A 17,599-nucleotide genomic window follows, 5' to 3' on the forward strand; every position below is an offset into this window, starting at 1 on the left:
ATTCATCCGCTTCCGATCAAGTCTATTCTGCAAGCCACTTTGCTCGCCCGCCCACGTGCTCGCGCGATTGCCCGCTCGCTCGCATCACCTCACCCGCCGCTGCCGCCACCCGCCGCTGCCGCCGGCTCCTCTTTCACCGCTGCTGCCGGTCGCCGCCGATCCCTCCTATCCCGTTTACGTACCGCTGCTACTCCACCCGTCCCCTACCTTCCGCTGCTATAACCATCGCCGCTGCGATGTCTTCTGCTACGTCGTCTCTCTTCGGCTACATGTACGCGGACGCGCCAAATCCCTTCACCACGCCGCATGTTTTTCCGGCGGGCCATCCGGCCTACTTCGCCGTGCTGCAACAGCCGGCCAGTGCCGGCCCTGCGGCTCTGATCACCATGCCGATGGCCGGCGGCCATGCTCCGCCCGCCCCGGTTCAACCCTACGGTAGCTTTGCTTCGCTGCCGGTCTCACCATCACGGGACACTATGGCTTCGCCTCACTGCCAGTCTCACCATCATGGGACACTACTTCCTTGGCCGCCCTGCACTCGGCCCCATCACCGATGGCGCTTGGTACCGGCGGCGCTTGGTACATGGACTCGGGCGCCACCGCCCACATGACATCTCATCCCGGTACTCTCACTCCCTCCACTCTGGTTCATACTCCTACTTGCATCATTTTTTGGCAACGGTTCCTCTTTACCTATCACACATGTTGGTCGTGCTTTGTTTCCTTCCACATCTACACCTATCATTATGTTTGATGTTCTTGTGTCTCCTGATTTAGTTATGAACCTTGTATCTGTTCGTCCTCTTGCCCGTGAGAATCCCATTACCATTGAATTTGATGATGTCGTTTTTTTGTGAAGGATGCCCATACTCAGATGGTCCGTCACCGTTGTGGGAGTCCTGATGAGCTCTATCCGGTGCACTCCTCCACCACCGCCTCCACCAGCCCAGTCGCCCTCGCCGCAGGTGTCGACCTTTGGCATGCTCGTTTGGGACACCCGAACTCCAACACTTTGCATCAAATACTTAAGAGCTTTTCATTCTCATACAATAAGATCGACGACCATACTTGTGAGGCTTGTCGTCTTGGCAAGCACGTTTGTCTTCCCTTTAGTGCATCTACCATTATTTCCACTTTTCCATTTCAGTTATTGCATAGTGATGTTTGGACATCCCCGGTTGCAAGAAACACGGGCTACTTATACTATTTTGTGATCTTAGATTATTTCTCTCATTATGTGTGGACATTTCCTCTTGTCGCAAGTCCGACGCTCTTGCCACACTCAGTGCATTTTATTTCTGTGTCACCACACAGTTCGGTCGTCATATCCTTAATTTACTAACTGACAACAGAAAAGAGTTTGACAACACTACTGTTCATAACCTTCTAGCCTCCCACGGCACTATCTTCCGCCTCACTTGCCCTTACACGTTCCAACAAAATGGTCATGCCGAGCGTATCCTTCACACTCTTAATGACTGCGTCCGCACGTTACTCTTTCACTCTAACGTGCCTCCCCGGTTTTGGCCGGACGCTATCGCCACGCCACCCTCCTCCTTAACATCCGCTCGTGTCGCTCATGCTGGAACTATGCCCCTCACCATCTCCTCTTTGGTGCTCCCCCATATTATGATGGCCTTCGAATCTTTGGCTGTCTCTACTATCCTAGCCTCGCTGCCACTGCGCCTCATAAGCTTGCACCTCATTCAGCCGCTTGCATCTTCCTCGACTACCCACCTAACACCAAAGGATACCGCTGCTATGATCCCGTCGCCATCGTGTATTCACCTCCTGGCACGTTTACTTTGATGAGACGGTGTTTCCATTTCAGCAGGTACCTCCCGCCGCCTCATCGCTGCCGGCCACCGGCGGCCCTCCAGCAACCCCGTCAGGTGGACGGCCCTGCTCGATTCTTGGACCGCCTCCGGGCTTCGGTGTTCCTCCCACCATGGGACGAGCTGCCACTCGCGCCCCCACGACGTCCTCGCTGACTCCGTCAGGGGCCTCAGCATCGCCCACCTCGCTGGCATCTTCACCGGTAGCCGCTGCTTCGCCGACCTCTTCGACATCATCTTCGTCGGCTGCCCCGTCGCCGGTATCTTCACCGGCCACCTCAGGCGCCGTCCTATCGCCGGCTGTCTCGGTCGGCCCCGCCGCCTTGGGTGCCTCGGGCGGCGCCCCGCCCTCGCCCGCCACCCCCGCTTCGCCCGTCCCCTACGCCTCGGGCACGAGCGCTTCGACGACCTCGGGCACGGGCGCTTTGGCAGCCTCGGGTGACGCTTCTGTTGGAAATATGCCCTAAAGGCAATAATAAAATGGTTATTATTATATTTCCTTGTTCATGATAATTGTCTATTGTTCATGCTATAATTGTATTGACCGGAAACCGTAATACATGTGTAAACACATAGACCACAACATGTCCCTAGTGAGCCTCTAGTTGACTAGCTCATTGATCAATAGATGGTTATGGTTTCCTGACCATGGACATTAGATGTCATTGATAACGGGATCATATCATTAGGAGAATGATGTGATGGACAAGACCCAATCTTAAGCATACCACAAGATCGTGTAGTTCATTTGCTAAGAGCTTTTCTAATGTCAAGTATCATTTCCTTAGACCATGAGATTGTGCAACTCCCGGATGCCGTAGGAATGCTTTGGGTGTACCAAACATCAGAACGTAACTGGGTGGTTATAAAGGTACACTACAGGTATATCTAAAAGTGTCTGTTGGGTTGGCATGAATCGAGACTGGGATTTGTCACTCCGTATGACGGAGAGGTATCTCTGGGCCCACTCGGTAATGCATCATCATAATGAGCTTAATGTGACTAAGAAGTTAGTCACGGGATCATGCATTGTGGAATGAGTAAAGAGACTTGTCGGTAACGAGATTGAATGAGGTATTGGGATACCAACAATTGAATCTCGGGCAAGTAACATACCGGTAGACAAAGGGAATTGTATACGGGATTGATTGAATCCCCGACATCGTGGTTCATCTGATGAGGTCATCGTGGAACATGTGGGAGCCAACATGGGTATCCAGATCTCGCTGTTGGTTATTGGCCGGAGAGATGTCTCGGTCATGTCCGCATGATTCCCGAACCCGTAGGGTATACACACTTAAGGTTCGGTGACGCTAGAGTTGTTATGGGAAATAATCCGTGGTTACCAAATGTTGTTCGAACTCCCAGATGAGATCTCGGACGTCACGAGGAGTTCCGGAATGGTCCGAAGATAAAGATTTATATATGGGAAGTCCTTATTTGGTCGCCGGAAGTGTTCAGGGGTTTATCGGTATTGTACCGGGACCACCGAAAGGGTTCCGGGGGTCCACCAGGAGGGTCCACCTGCCCCGGAGGGCCCTATGGGCTGAATATGGAGGGGAACCAGCCCCTAGGTGTGCTGGGCGCCAAAACCCCTAGGGACCATGCGCCTAGGGTTTGGGGGAAACCCTAAAGGGGGCGCCCCCCTTGGCTTGGGGGCAAGCCTTCCCCCTTGGCCGCCGCCCCCCTCTAGATCCATCTGGAGGGGGCCGCCCCCCTCTCCCTTGCCCCTATAAATAGAGGGGAGGTGGGAGGGCTGCCGCACCCTTCCCCTGGCGCAGCCCCCCCTCCCCAACACCTCCTCCTCCTCCGTAGTGCTTGGCGAAGCCCTGCCGGAGAACTGCAAGCTCCATCACCACGCCATCGTGCTGCCGGAGCTCTCCCTCAACATCTCCTCTCCCCTTGCTGGATCAAGAAGGAGGAGACGTCCCCGGGCTGTACGTGTGTTGAACGTGGAGGCGCCGTCCGTTTGGCGCTAGATCGGATCTTCCACGATTTGAATCACCGTGAGTACGACTCCATCATCCGCGTTCTAGTAACGCTTCTGCTTTGCGATCTTCAAAGGTATGGAGATGCACATCCTCTCTCTCTCTTGTTGCTAGAATCTCCTAGATTGATCTTGGTGATACTTATGAAAATTTTGAATTATTGCTACGTTCCTCAACAGTGGCATCATGAGCTAGGTCTATGCGTAGATTCTATGCACGAGTAGAACACAAGTAGTTGTGGGTGTTGGTTTGTTCAGTTTGCTTACCATTACTAGTCCTATCTTGTTTTGGTGGTATTGTGGGATGAAGCGGCCTGGACCGACCTTACACGTACGCTTACGTGAGACAGGTTCCACCAACTGACATGCACTTGTTGCATAAGGTGGCTAGCGGGTGTCTGTCTCTCCCACCTTAGTCGGATCAGATTCGATGAAAAGGGTCCTTATGAAGGGTAAATAGCAATTGGCATATCACGTTGTGGCTTTTGCATAGGTAAGAAACGTTCTTGCTAGAAACCCATAGCAGCCACGTAAAAACATGCAACAACAATTAGAGGTCGTCTAACTTGTTTTTGTAGGGTATGTTATGTGATGTGATCTGGCCAAAAGAATGTGATGAATGCTATATGTGATGTATGAAATCGATCATGTTCTTGTAATAGGAATCACGACTTGCATGTCGATGAGTATGACAACCGGCAGCAGCCATAGGAGTTGTCTTAGTTTATTGTATGACATGCGTTTCATTGAAAACGCCATGTAATTACTTTACTTTATTGCTAACCGTTAGCCATAGTAGTAGAAGTAATAGTTAGCGAGACAACTTCATGAAGACACGATGATGGAGATCATGGTGATGGAGATCATGGTGTCGTGCCGGTGACGAAGGTGATCATGTCACGCCTCAAAGATGAAGATCAAAGGCGCAAAATGATATTGGCCATATCATGTCACTTTATGATTTGCATGTGATGTTTTTCATGTTTACATCTTATTTGCTTAGAACGACGGTAGCATAAATAAGATGATCCCTCATTAAAAAAATCAATAAAGTGTTCCCCCTAAGTATGCACCGTTGCGAGAGTTCGTTATTGTGAAGCACCAGGTGATGATCGGGTGTGATAGATTATAACGTTCTCATACAACGGGTGTAAGCCAGATTTACACATGCAAAGCACTTAGGATGACTTGACGAGCCTAGCATGTCAGACATGGCCTCGGAACACAAGAGACCGAAAGGTCGAACATGAGTCGTATAGTAGATACGATTAACATGGAGATGTTCACCGATGATGACTAGTCTGTCTCACGTGATGATCGGACATGGCCTAGTTGACTCAGATCATGTATGACTTAGATGACTAGAGGGATGTCTATCTGAGTGGGAGTTCATTAAATAATTTGATTAGATGAACTTAATTATCATGAACATAGTCTAAAATATCTTTACAATATATCTTGTAGATCAAATAGCCCACGCTAATGTTGCCCTCAACTTCAACGCGTTCCTAGAGAAAACCAAGCTGAAAGACGATGGTAGCAACTATACGGGTTGTGTCTGAAACTTGAGGATCATCCTCATAGCTGCCAAGAAAGCATATGTCCTTGAAGCACCGCTAGGTGACACACCCATTTTCCCAGCAACTCAAGACGTCATGAACGCCTGGCAGTCGCGTAGTGATGATTACTCCCTGGTTCAGTGTGGCATGCTTTACAGCTTAGAATCGGGGCTCCAAAAGCGTTTTGAGCAGCACAGAGCATATGAGATGTTCCAAGAGCTGAAAATGGTTTTCCAAGCTCATGCCCGGGTCAAGAGATGTGAAGTCTCTGACAAGTTCTATAGTTGTAAGATGGAGGAAAATAGTTCTGTCAGTGAGCATATACTCACTATGTCTGGGTTGCACAACTGTTTGTCTCAGCTGGGAGTTAATCTTCTAGATGACTCGGTCATTGACAGGATCTTCCAGTCGCTCCCACCTAGCTGCAAGAGCTTTGTGATGAACTATAATATGCAAGGGATGGGGAAGTCCATTCCTGAGTTATATTCAATGCTGAAATCAGCGGAGGTGGAAATCAAAAAGGAACATCAAGTGTTGATGGTGAATAAGACCACTAGTTTCAAGAAAGGAAAGGGTAAAAAGAACTTTAAGAAGGACGACAAGGGAGTTGCCGCGCCCGGTAAATTAGTTACCGGGAAGAAGCCAAACAATGGACCCAAGCCCGAGACTCAATGCTTTTATTGCAAGGGAAATGGTCACTGGAAGTGGAACTGCCCCAAGTACTTAGCGGATAAGAAGGCTGATGACCCACAAGTGTAGGGGATCTATCATAGTCCTTTCGATAAGTAAGAGTGTCGAACCCAACGAGGAGCAGAAGGAAATGATAAGCGGTTTTCAGTAAGGTTTTCTCTGCAAGCACTGAAATTGTAGGTAACAGATAGTTTTGTGATAAGATAAATTGTAACGGGTAACAAGCAATGAAAGTAAATAAAGTGCAGCAAGGTGGCCCAATTATTTTTGTAGCAGAGGATAAGCCCGGACAATTTCTTATAATGAGAAAAGAGCTCCCGAGGACACATGGGAATTATCGTCAATCTAGTTTTCATCACACGCATATGATTCGTGTTGGGTACTTTGATAATTTGAGATGTGGGTGGACCGGTGCTTGGGTACTTCCCTTACTTGGACAAGCATCCCAGTTATGATTAACCCCTATTGCAAGCATCCACAACTACAAAAGAATTATTAAGGTAAACATAAACACAACATTAAACATATGGATCCAAATCAGCCCCTTACGAAGCAACGCATAAACTAGGGTTTAAGCTTCTGTCACTCTAGCAACCCATCATCTACTTATTACTTCCCAATGCCTTCCTATAGGCCCAAATAATGGTGAATTGTCATGTAGTCGACATTAACATAACACCACTAGAGGAAAGAAAACATACATCTCATCAAAATATCGAACGAATACCAAATTCACATGACTACTAATAGCAAGACTTCACCCATGTCCTCAGGAACAAACGTAACTACTCACAAAGCATATTCATGTTCATAATCAGAGGAGTAATAATATGCATTAAGGATTTGAACATATGATCTTCCACCAAGTAAACCAATTAGCATCAACTACAAGGAGTAATCAACACTACTAGCAACCCACAGGTACCAATTTGTGGTTTGGATACAAGAGATGAACTAGGGTTTTGAGAGGAGATGGTTCTGGTGAAGATGTTGATGGAGATTGACCCTCTCCCGATGGGAGGATCGTTGGTGATGACGATGGTGATGATTTCCTCCTCCCGGAGGGAAGTGTCCCCGACAGAACAGCTCTGCTGGAGCTCTTGATTGGTTCCGCCAAGGTTCCGCCTCGTGGCGGCGGAGTTTCGTCCCGTAAGCTTGCCCATGATTTTTTCCAGGGTAAAAGCCTTCATATAGCAGAAGATGGACACCGGAGGGCCACCAGGGGGCCCAGAAGACAGGGGCGCGCCCAGAAGGGGTGGGCGCGCCCCCCACCCTTCTGGCCAGGGTGTGGGCCCCCTGAGGTGTTTCTTCCGCTCAATAATTCTTATTAATTCCAAAAATAAGTTTCGTGGAGTTTCAGGATTTTTGGAGCAGTGCAGAATAGGTTTCCAATGTTTGCTCCTTTTCCAGCCAGAATTCCAGCTGCCGGCATTCCCTCTCTTCATGGTAAACCTTGTAAAATAAGAGAGAATAGCCATAAGTATTGAGATATAATGTGTAATAACAGCCCATAATGCAATAAATATTGATATAAAAGCATGATGCAAAATGGACGTATCAACTCCCCCTAGCTTAGACCTCGCTTGTCCTCAAGCGGAAGCCGAAATCGAAAAATATGTCCACATGTTTAGAGATAGAGGTGTCGATAAAAATAAAATACAGACATGAGGGCATCATGATCATTCTTATAATAGCAACATATATAGATTTTGTCATATGACTTCTTATGCTCAAGTAACAATCAATTCACGATGTCAAGTATGGTTCAGAAACTTCATTGGGAGCTAGCAAACTATAATCTCAGTCATTGAAGCAATTGCAATTTATCATAACATCAGAAAGAGTCGGGAATAGAGCTTTTCACCAAGTCCACATACTCAACTATCATGTAGTCTTCTACAATTGCTAACACTCACGCAATACTTGTGGTTATGGAGTTTCAGCCGGACACTGAGAAAGATATGGGCTTATTGTGTTGCCTCCCAACGTATTCACCTTTAGGTGATGTCAACAATAATATTCCATGCTAACTTACACCCAATTGGATATATATATCATGATCTTCCAAACACGAGGAGCTTGCCAAAGGATAAAATGAAAAAGGGAAAGGTGAAGATCACCTTGACTCAAGCATAAAGTAAAAACATAAAGTAAAAGATAGGCCCTTCGCAGAGGGAAGCAGAGTTTTCCATGTGCTTTTCGGGTTGGATGCATAAAATCTTAATGCAAAAGAATGTCACTTTATATTGCCACTTGTATGTGGACCTTTATTATGCAGTCTGTCGCTTTTATTGCTTCCACAACAAGATCGTATAAAGCTTATTTTCTCTGCACTAATTAGTCATACATATTTAGATAGCAATTTTTATTGACTGCAACATGACAACTTACTTGAAGGATCTTACTCAATCCATAGGAAGGTATGGTGGACTCTCATGGCAAAACTGGGTTTAAGGATACTTGGAAGCACAAGTAGTATCTCTACTTGGTGCAAGGAATTTGGCTAGCATGAGGGGGAAAGGCAAGCTCTGTTGGAGATATGCCCTAGAGGCAATCATGTATGATGATATTTCCTATGTGTTTATGAATAAAGATAGTCCTTGGACATTATCAATGATGTGTATCAGCAAGTACGTGACTTGTTTGTGGGACTATGCATTGTATGATGACTGTCCTAAAAGGTCCCTAGTCGAAAGGGCTATGTGGACGCGCAGCCGACTAGACTAGCATATGACAAGGTCGATGGCTTGGTCTCACTAGACATGGAGCATTGGATGCTAACCGGATAATATGGACTTGGAAAGGTCTAGTCGGATTTGACGTAGTCAGATCCGAGTCGAGATAAGGTCTGAGTCGGACAGACCCAACTATGAGACGCAGCGATCTGTCATCTGTGAGTCTCTAGTACAACATAGGTTCTACGTCCTAAGACCTGAGCTGACGCATGTACTCGGGATGGTGACAGACTTGCTTTGGGCCGACCAAATGCTACTCCGTGACTGGGTAGTTACAAAGGTAGGTTTCGGGTTTGTTCAGTCCCATGCTGCGAGACATGGTCGAGCAAGATGGGATTTGCCCCTCTGATTAGGAGAGATATACTCTGGGCCCCTCGTGTGATCTGACCAGGATAAGCATGGCCATGCGACAAGGATTATGAGATAATCCGGGTAGTGGTCGGGATCACTGGAACCAGAAAGAGGTCGGGCTACCACAAGGATGACAGACTCGCCTTGAGCCCGACAACATATATCGTGAGGCAAAGGGAACAGAAGTGTGACACGTTGTACAGGTTCGCCTAACTAGCTTCATAGTCTGCTTGGTGGTCGGCATGCCTTGCTAGAGGCCGCTACCAACCGTGCAGGTCGGGGGTGATCCGAACTGTGACCAAGCCGACTTGAACCTAAGGGGTCGCACGCTTAAGGGAAGGAACCTACGAGGTCGGTTCGTAGGACACTGGTCGGATGTGATCCGAACTGGACTAGGAACGTGACCGAGTAGACTTTGGGCTTTAGGGTCCATGCAAGGCCCAAGTGTTGAGCCCGCGACGGACGCCTATATAAGGTGGAGGTGCAACGCACTTATTTGGTTGATCGCTTCGGCGCTGCGACTAGGTTTGCATGTGTTGCGAATAGACACCTCCACTTGCCGCGGACTGTGTGATCGGACCTAGCAGTCCGCCGCACGGTGTTCCTCCTGCACGTGCGGATACCGTTAGAGGCGGTGCACTTGCGCCGCTTCGGCGAACTTGTACATGGGATCAGACGACCGGCTGTTCGAGGGAGATCGGACGAGGAGGAGACGATCCACACAGACGCACTGCCCCAACTCTTCTTCCGCTGCACGACACTGCGCGTCTAGTGGTAACGAACTGTGATCCATCTCCCGTAGCATGTTCCTGTTGTTCTGCGCGTAGGAAAATTTTAATTTGCAGTCGACGCACCCTACCGTAGAACCCAACAAGCTCAACATGTTGGGAAGGTCAATGACAATATACTTTAACTGAGATGTGAGAGAACATAAACCATTACGTCGTCTTCCTTGTCCAACGTCGACTCTTTTAGCAGGTCATACTTAATGAGTGCTCCCAATCATAAAAGATGTCGAAGATAATATATTTGTATGTGAAACCTCTCTTTCCTTATTACTTCATATTAATTGCAACGATGACCAAAACTACGTTTATCAACTCTCAACAACTTTTATGCCTCATACTTTCTATGTGTGAAGCCATTACTATCCATAAGATCAATATGAACTCTTTTATTCTTTCTACTTTCCCAAGATCATAACAAGATAGCAAAGCCTTTGACTCAACACTAATCTTTATTATAGATAGCTCACGGACTCGATTACATAAAGATATCACAAAGCAAAACTCAAAACTACTTGATATCAAAACTTCAATCTACTAGATCAAGATACTACTAAAAGGATCGAACTAAATAAAACGGTAAAGATAAGAGTGTGATGGTGATACGATACCGGGGCACCTCCCCCAAGCTTGGTGGTTGCCAAGGGGAGTTCCCATACCCATGTAATTATGTCTCCTTCTTCACGGTTGGTGTTATGATCTTCTTGGCAATGATGCCCCTCAGGATACGATTCTCCTCCTCGAGCTTATTGGCTTGTTGTTTGAGGTCCATAATTTCTTTGCAGAGCTTGCCCATAACGGCTAGAGATCCCTTTACCCAAGGATGCTGCATAGCTTCTTGAGAACAAGTGACACTCTTTTTCATATTTTCATAAGAAAGAAATCTAAAGTTGGAAGGGATGACCGAATTTGGAATAACCGAGCTATGTAGTTCCCCCATCATGAATTCTTCTTGGAGACGAGAGGTGACTTCTTGATCTTCCTCCATGGCATCTATCCTTTTCAAGTCGGCCTCCATCTCATCCTCCATTGATGGTCCAAAGTGATAAGCATCGCTATTTTCTCCTGGACCTGGTGTCGGGTGAGACACCTGACTCTCCCCGGCTGACTCTTGAGAAGACATCTTGCTCTTAAACTGCAACAGGAACAACTCGAAACGAAAACAGAGGATATTTGCGTGATACGGTGGTCAAAACCTTCGGGAGTTTATATAATGAATTTTTACTGACCAAAATACGTAACGTGCAAGAAAACGGAGTTCGGGCGGCACACGAGGTGGCCACGAGACAGGGGGCGCGCCCAGTAAGGGTGGGCGTGCCCTCCACCCTCATGGCAGCCTCGTGTCCTTCCCGGACTACTTTCTTCCTAAAATTCTTAAATATTCCAAAACTGGTAAAAAATGCCATTAGAATTGTTTTGGAGTCGGTTTACTTACCGTACCACATACCTATTCCTTTTCGAAGTCTGGGACATTCTGGAAAGTGTCCCTTATGTATTCCTCCGGGGTTACGGTTTCAATAATATTACTTTCAACATTGATAGGATTACCTGAGAAATAATTTTTAATTCTTTGACCGTTCACCACCCTCGGACTTGTGCCTTCGAAGTTGTTGATTTTTATGGCACCAGAACGATAGAGCTTCTCGATAACGTAAGGACCTTCCCATTCAGAGAGAAGTTTTCCTGCAAAAAAATCTTAAACGAGAGTTGAATAGTAACACATAATCACCTACATTAAACTCACGCTTTTGTATCCTTTTGTCATGCCAGCCTTTGACTTTTTCTTTGAATAGCTTGGCATTCTCATAGGCTTGGGTTCTCCATTCATCAAGTGAGCTAATATCAAACAACCTCTTCTCACCGACAAGTTTGAAGTCATAGTTGAGCTCTTTGATAGCCCAATATGCTTTATGTTCAAGTTCTAGAGGTAGATGACAAGCTTTTCCATAAACCATCTTATATGGAGATATGCCCATAGGATTTTTGTATGCAGTTCTATAGGCCCATAATGCATCATCAAGTTTTTTGGACCAATTCTTTCTAGATCTATTCACAGTCTTTTGCAAAATTAATTTGAGCTCTCTATTGCTCAACTCTACTTGACCACTAGACTGCGGATGATAAGGAGATGTGATTAGCAAGCATCTTACGGAAAGCACCATGAATAAAATGTGAACCACCATCAGTCATAAGATATCTAGGGACTCCAAACCTCGGAAAGATAACTTCTTTAAGCATTTTCATAGAAGTGTTATGATCAGCACTACTAGTTGGAATAGCTTCTACCCACTTAGTAACGTAATCAACAGCAACTAAAATATGTGTGTAACCATTAGAGGAAGGAAAAGGTCCCATATAATCAAAGCCCCAAACGTCAAATGGTTAAATAACAAGAGAATAATTCATAGGCATTTCTTGACGTCTACTAATGTTACCAATTCTTTGACATTCATCACAAGACAAGACAAACTTACGAGCATCTTTGAAGAGAGTAGGCCAATAAAAACCGGATTGCAATACCTTATGTGCAGTTCTATCTCCAGCATGGTGTCCTCCATATGATTCAGAGTGACACTTGTGTAGGATCTGTTCCTGTTCATGCTTAGGTACACAACGTCTAATAACACCATCTACTCCTTCCTTATAAAGGTGTGGGTCATCCCAGAAGTAATGTCTTAAGTCATAAAGGAACTTTTTCTTTTGCTGGTATGTGAAACTAGGTGGTATAAATTTAGCAACAATGTAATTAGCATAATCAGCATACCAAGGAGCAGTACGAGAAGCATTAACAACCGCTAATTGTTCATCAGGAAAGCTATCATCAATAGGCAGTGGGTCATCAAGAACATTCTCTAACCTAGACAAGTTGTCTGCAACGGGGTTCTCAGCTCCCTTTCTATCAATAATATGCAAATCAAATTCTTGGAGCAAGAGAACCCATCTAATGAGTCTAGGCTTAACATCTTTCTTTTCCATAAGATATTTAATAGTAGCATGATCAGTGTGAATAGTAACTTTGGAATCAACAATATAAGGTCTAAACTTATCACATGCAAACACAACTGCTAAGAATTCTTTTTCAGTAGTGGCATAATTTCTCTGGGCAGTATCAAGAGTCTTACTAGCATACTGGATAACATTCAATTTCTTATCAACTCTTTGCCCTAGAACAACACCTACAACATAATCACTAGCATCACACATAATTTCAAAAGGTAAACTCCAATCAGGTGGCTGAATAATAGGTGCAGTGATCAAAGCTTTCTTAAGTATTTCAAATGCTTCTACACAATCATCATCAAAGACACAATGAATATCTTTTTGCAATAAATTAGTCAGAGGCCTAGAGATTTTAGAGAAGTCCTTATGAACCTCCTATAAAAACCTGCATGACCAAGGAAACTCCTTATACCTTTTATGTCCTTGGGACATGGCATCTTTTCAATAGCATCAACTTTAGCTTTATCAACTTCAATACCTCTCTCGGAAATCTTATGCCCCAAGACAATGCCTTCATTAACCATAAAGTGGCACTTTTCCCAACTCAAGACAAGACTAGTGTCTTCACATCTCTGCAAAACTCGATCAAGGTTGCTCAAGCAATCATCAAAGGAGGATCCATGAACGGAGAAATCATCCATGAATACCTCACAAATCTTTTCACAAAAGTCAGAGAATATAGCCATCATGCATCTTTGAAAGGTAGAAGGTGCATTACATAAACCAAAAGGTCTATAAGAAAAAGTACCGAAAGGGCAAGTAAAATTAGTTTTTGATTGATCCTTCGCTGACACAGGTATTTGAGAGAAACCAGAATAACCATCTAGAAAGCAGAAATGTGTGTGTTTGGATAGTCTTTCTAGCATTTGATCAATAAAAGGTAAAGGGTAATGATCTTTCTTAGTAGCTTTATTTAATTTACGGAAATCAATTACCATCCTATAACCTGTAATAATTCTTTGCGGGATCAATTCATCTTTATCATTAGGAACGACAGTAATACCTCCCTTTTTGGGAACACAACGGACAGGGCTTACCCAATCACTATCAGCAACGGGATAAATTATACCTGCCTCAAGGAGCTTTAGTATCTCCTTTCTTACCACTTCTTTCATTTTGGGGTTCAGTCGTCGTTGAGGATCTCTAACTGGTTTGGCATCGTCCTCCAAATTAATTTTGTGTTGGCATAACGTGGGACTAATGCCCTTAAGATCATCCAGAGTATATCCGATAGCAGCACGGTGCTTCTTCAGAGTTTTCAATAATCTTTCTTCTTCTTGTTCTGAAAGGTTAGCACTAATAATAACAGGATATATTTTCTTTTCATCAAGATAAGCATACTTAAGATTATCAGGTAATGGTTTGATTTCAAACACGGGATCACCCTTGGGTGGAGGGGGATCCCCAAGAATTTCAATGGGAAGGTTGTGTTTCAGCATAGGTTTCTGTTTAAGGAACACTTCATCTATTTCCCTTCTTTCCTTCATAAACATATCATTTTTATGGTCAAGCAAATATTGTTCTAACGGATCAGTAGGAGGCACAACAATAGAAGGAAGACTAATAATCTCATCCTTACTGGGTGATTCTCTATCATGAGGTTGTCTACAAAACTTAGCAAAATTAAACTCATGAGACATACCCTCTAAGCCAATTTGACAGTATCCTTTTCACAATCAATCCTAGCATTAACAGTGTTCAAGAAGGGTCTACCAAAAATAGTGGGACAAAAATCATCTTGTGGGGAACCAAGAACAAGAAAATCAGCAGGATATTTGACCTTCCCACACAAGACTTCGACATCTCTAACAATCCCAACTGGTTTAATAGTGTCCTATTAGCAAGCTTGATAGTAACATCAATACCTTCCAATTCAACGGGTGCAATGTCGTGCATAATTTCTTTATATAAATCATAGGGTATTGCACTAGCACTAGCACCCATATCACATAAGCCATGATAACAATGATCTCCTATTTTAACAGAAATACAGGCATGCCTACAACAGGTCTATGTATCTTAGTATCAGGTCTAGCAATATTAGCAGTCTCACCACAGAAATAAATAACATGCCCATCTAAATCATCATCCAAGAGATCTTTAACCATAGCAATACTAGGTTCAACTTTGATTTGCACAGGAGGTGTATAAGTCCTAGTATTACTCTTACGAACAATAGTCAAAGTTTTAGCATGATCCTTTATCCTAATAGGAAAAGGAGGTTTCTCAACATAAGTAGTAGGAACAATAGGATCACTATAAGTGATAGTCTTTTCTTCAACTATAATAGGTGCAACTACTTTTACTTCAATGGGAGGATTATATTTAAACCACTTCTCCTTAGGGAGATCAACGGGAGTAGCAAAAGATTCACAGAAAGAAGCTACTATCTCAGAGTCAAGTCCATATTAAGCGCTAAATCCACGAAAAGCATCGGTGTCCATAAAAGATTTAACACAACCAAACTTAGGTGTCATACCTGACTCCTTACCATCGTCGGAACCCCAATCTTCAGAGTTGCGTTTAATTCTTTCCAATAAGTTCCATTTGAATTCAATAGTCTTCAGCATATAAGAACCAGCACAGGAAGTATCGAGCATGTTGCGATCATTGAGAGAAAGACGAGCATAAAAAAATTGAATAATCATTTCTCTGGAGAGCTCATGATTGGGGCATGAATATAACATTGACTTAAGCCTCCCCCAAGCTTGAGCGATGCTTTCTCCTTCGCGAGGCCAGAAATTATATATGCAATTACGATCACGATGAACAAGATGCATAGGATAGAACTTCTGGTGAAATTCCAACATCAATCGTTTCTAATTCCAAGATCCCGTATCATCACATAGCCTATACCATGTCAATGCATCTCCCTTCAAAGATAAAGCGAAGACCTTCCTTTTGACAACATCATCGGGAATACCTGCAAGCTTAAATGATCCACAAAATTCATCCACAAAGATAAGGTGTAAATCGGGATGCAATGTTCCATCTCCTGCAAATGGATTAGCTAGCAGTTTTTCTATCATACCCGAAGGAATCTCAAAGTAAATATTTTCAGTAGGTTCAGTAGGTTGAGGAGCAACTCTTTGCTCTGCTGGTCGGGGTGAAGATACCCCGAACAAGCCCCTCAAAGGATTAGTTTCCATAGTAACAAGTGACAGAAAATTTTAGCACACTATATAAATGTTTCCTTACCAAGTTCCAGTCACCAAATGCGCTACACTCCCCGTCAACGGCGCCAGAAAAGAGTCTTGATGACCCACAAGTGTAGGGGATCTATAGTAGTCCTTTCGATAAGTAAGAGTGTCGAACCCAACGAGGAGCAGAAGGAAATGATAAGCGGGTTTCAGTAAGGTTTTCTCTGCAAGCACTGAAATTGTAGGTAAAAAATAGTTTTGTGATAAGATAAATTGTAACGGGTAACAAGCAATGAAAGTAAATAAAGTGCAGCAAGGTGGCCCAATCCTTTTTGTAGCAAAGGATAAGCCCAGACAATTTCTTATAATGAGAAAAGAGCTCCCGAGGACACATGGGAATTATCGTCAAGCTAGTTTTCATCACACTCATATGATTCGCGTTTGGTACTTTGATAATTTGATATGTGGGTGGACCAGTGCTTGGGTACTGCCCTTACTTGGGCAAGCATCCCACTTATGATTAACCCCTATTGCAAGCATCCGCAACTACAAAAGAAGTATTAAGGTAAACCTACCACAACATTAAACATATGGATCCAAATCAGCCCCTTACGAAGCAACACATAATCTAGGGTTTAAGCTTCTGTCACTCTAGCAACCCATCATCTACTTATTACTTCCCAATGCCTTCCTCTAGGCCCAAATAATGATGAAGTGTCATGTAGTCGACGTTCACATAACACCACTAGAGGAAAGACTGTTGGGGAACCTTGCAAAAAACAAAAAAAAATTCTACGCTTTCACCAAGATCAATCTATGAGTTCATCTAGCAACAAGATAAAGGAGTGCATCTACATACCCTTGTAGATCGCGAGCGGAAGCGTTCAAGAGAACGGGGTTGAGGGAGTCATACTCGTCGTGATCCAAATCACCGGAGATCCTAGCGCCGAACGGACGGCACCTCCGCGTTCAACACACGTATGGTTGAGGAAGACGTCTCCTCCTTCTTAATCCAGCAAGGGGGAAGGAGAGGTTGACGGAGATCCAACAGCACGACGACGTGGTGGTGGATGCAGCAATGATCTCGGCAGGGCTTCGCCGAGCTTCTACGAGAGGGCGAGGTGTAGCAATGGGAGAGGTAGGCGCCAAGAGCATGGGTCCGGCTGCCCTCATCCCCCTCTTTATATAGGCACCCTAGGGGGGGGGGCTCCGGCCCTGGGAGATGGGATCTCCAAGGGGTGGCGGCGGCTAGGGGGGAGACTTGCCCCCCAAGCCAGGTGGAGGCGCCCCCACCCCTAGGGTATCCAACCCTAGGCACAGGGGGGGACCAAGGGGGGGCGCACCAGCCCACCTAGGGCTGGTTCCCCTCCCACTTCAGCCCATGGGGCCCTCTGGGATAGGTGGCCCCACCCGGTGGACCTCCGGGAACCTTCCGGTGGTCCCGGTACAATACCGGTGACCCCTGAAACTTTCCCGATGGCCGAAACCTGACTTCCTATATATAATTCTTCACCTCC

This window comes from Triticum aestivum, chromosome 5B, assembly GCF_018294505.1.
Source record: "Triticum aestivum cultivar Chinese Spring chromosome 5B, IWGSC CS RefSeq v2.1, whole genome shotgun sequence".
Lineage (NCBI taxonomy): Eukaryota > Viridiplantae > Streptophyta > Magnoliopsida > Poales > Poaceae > Triticum > Triticum aestivum.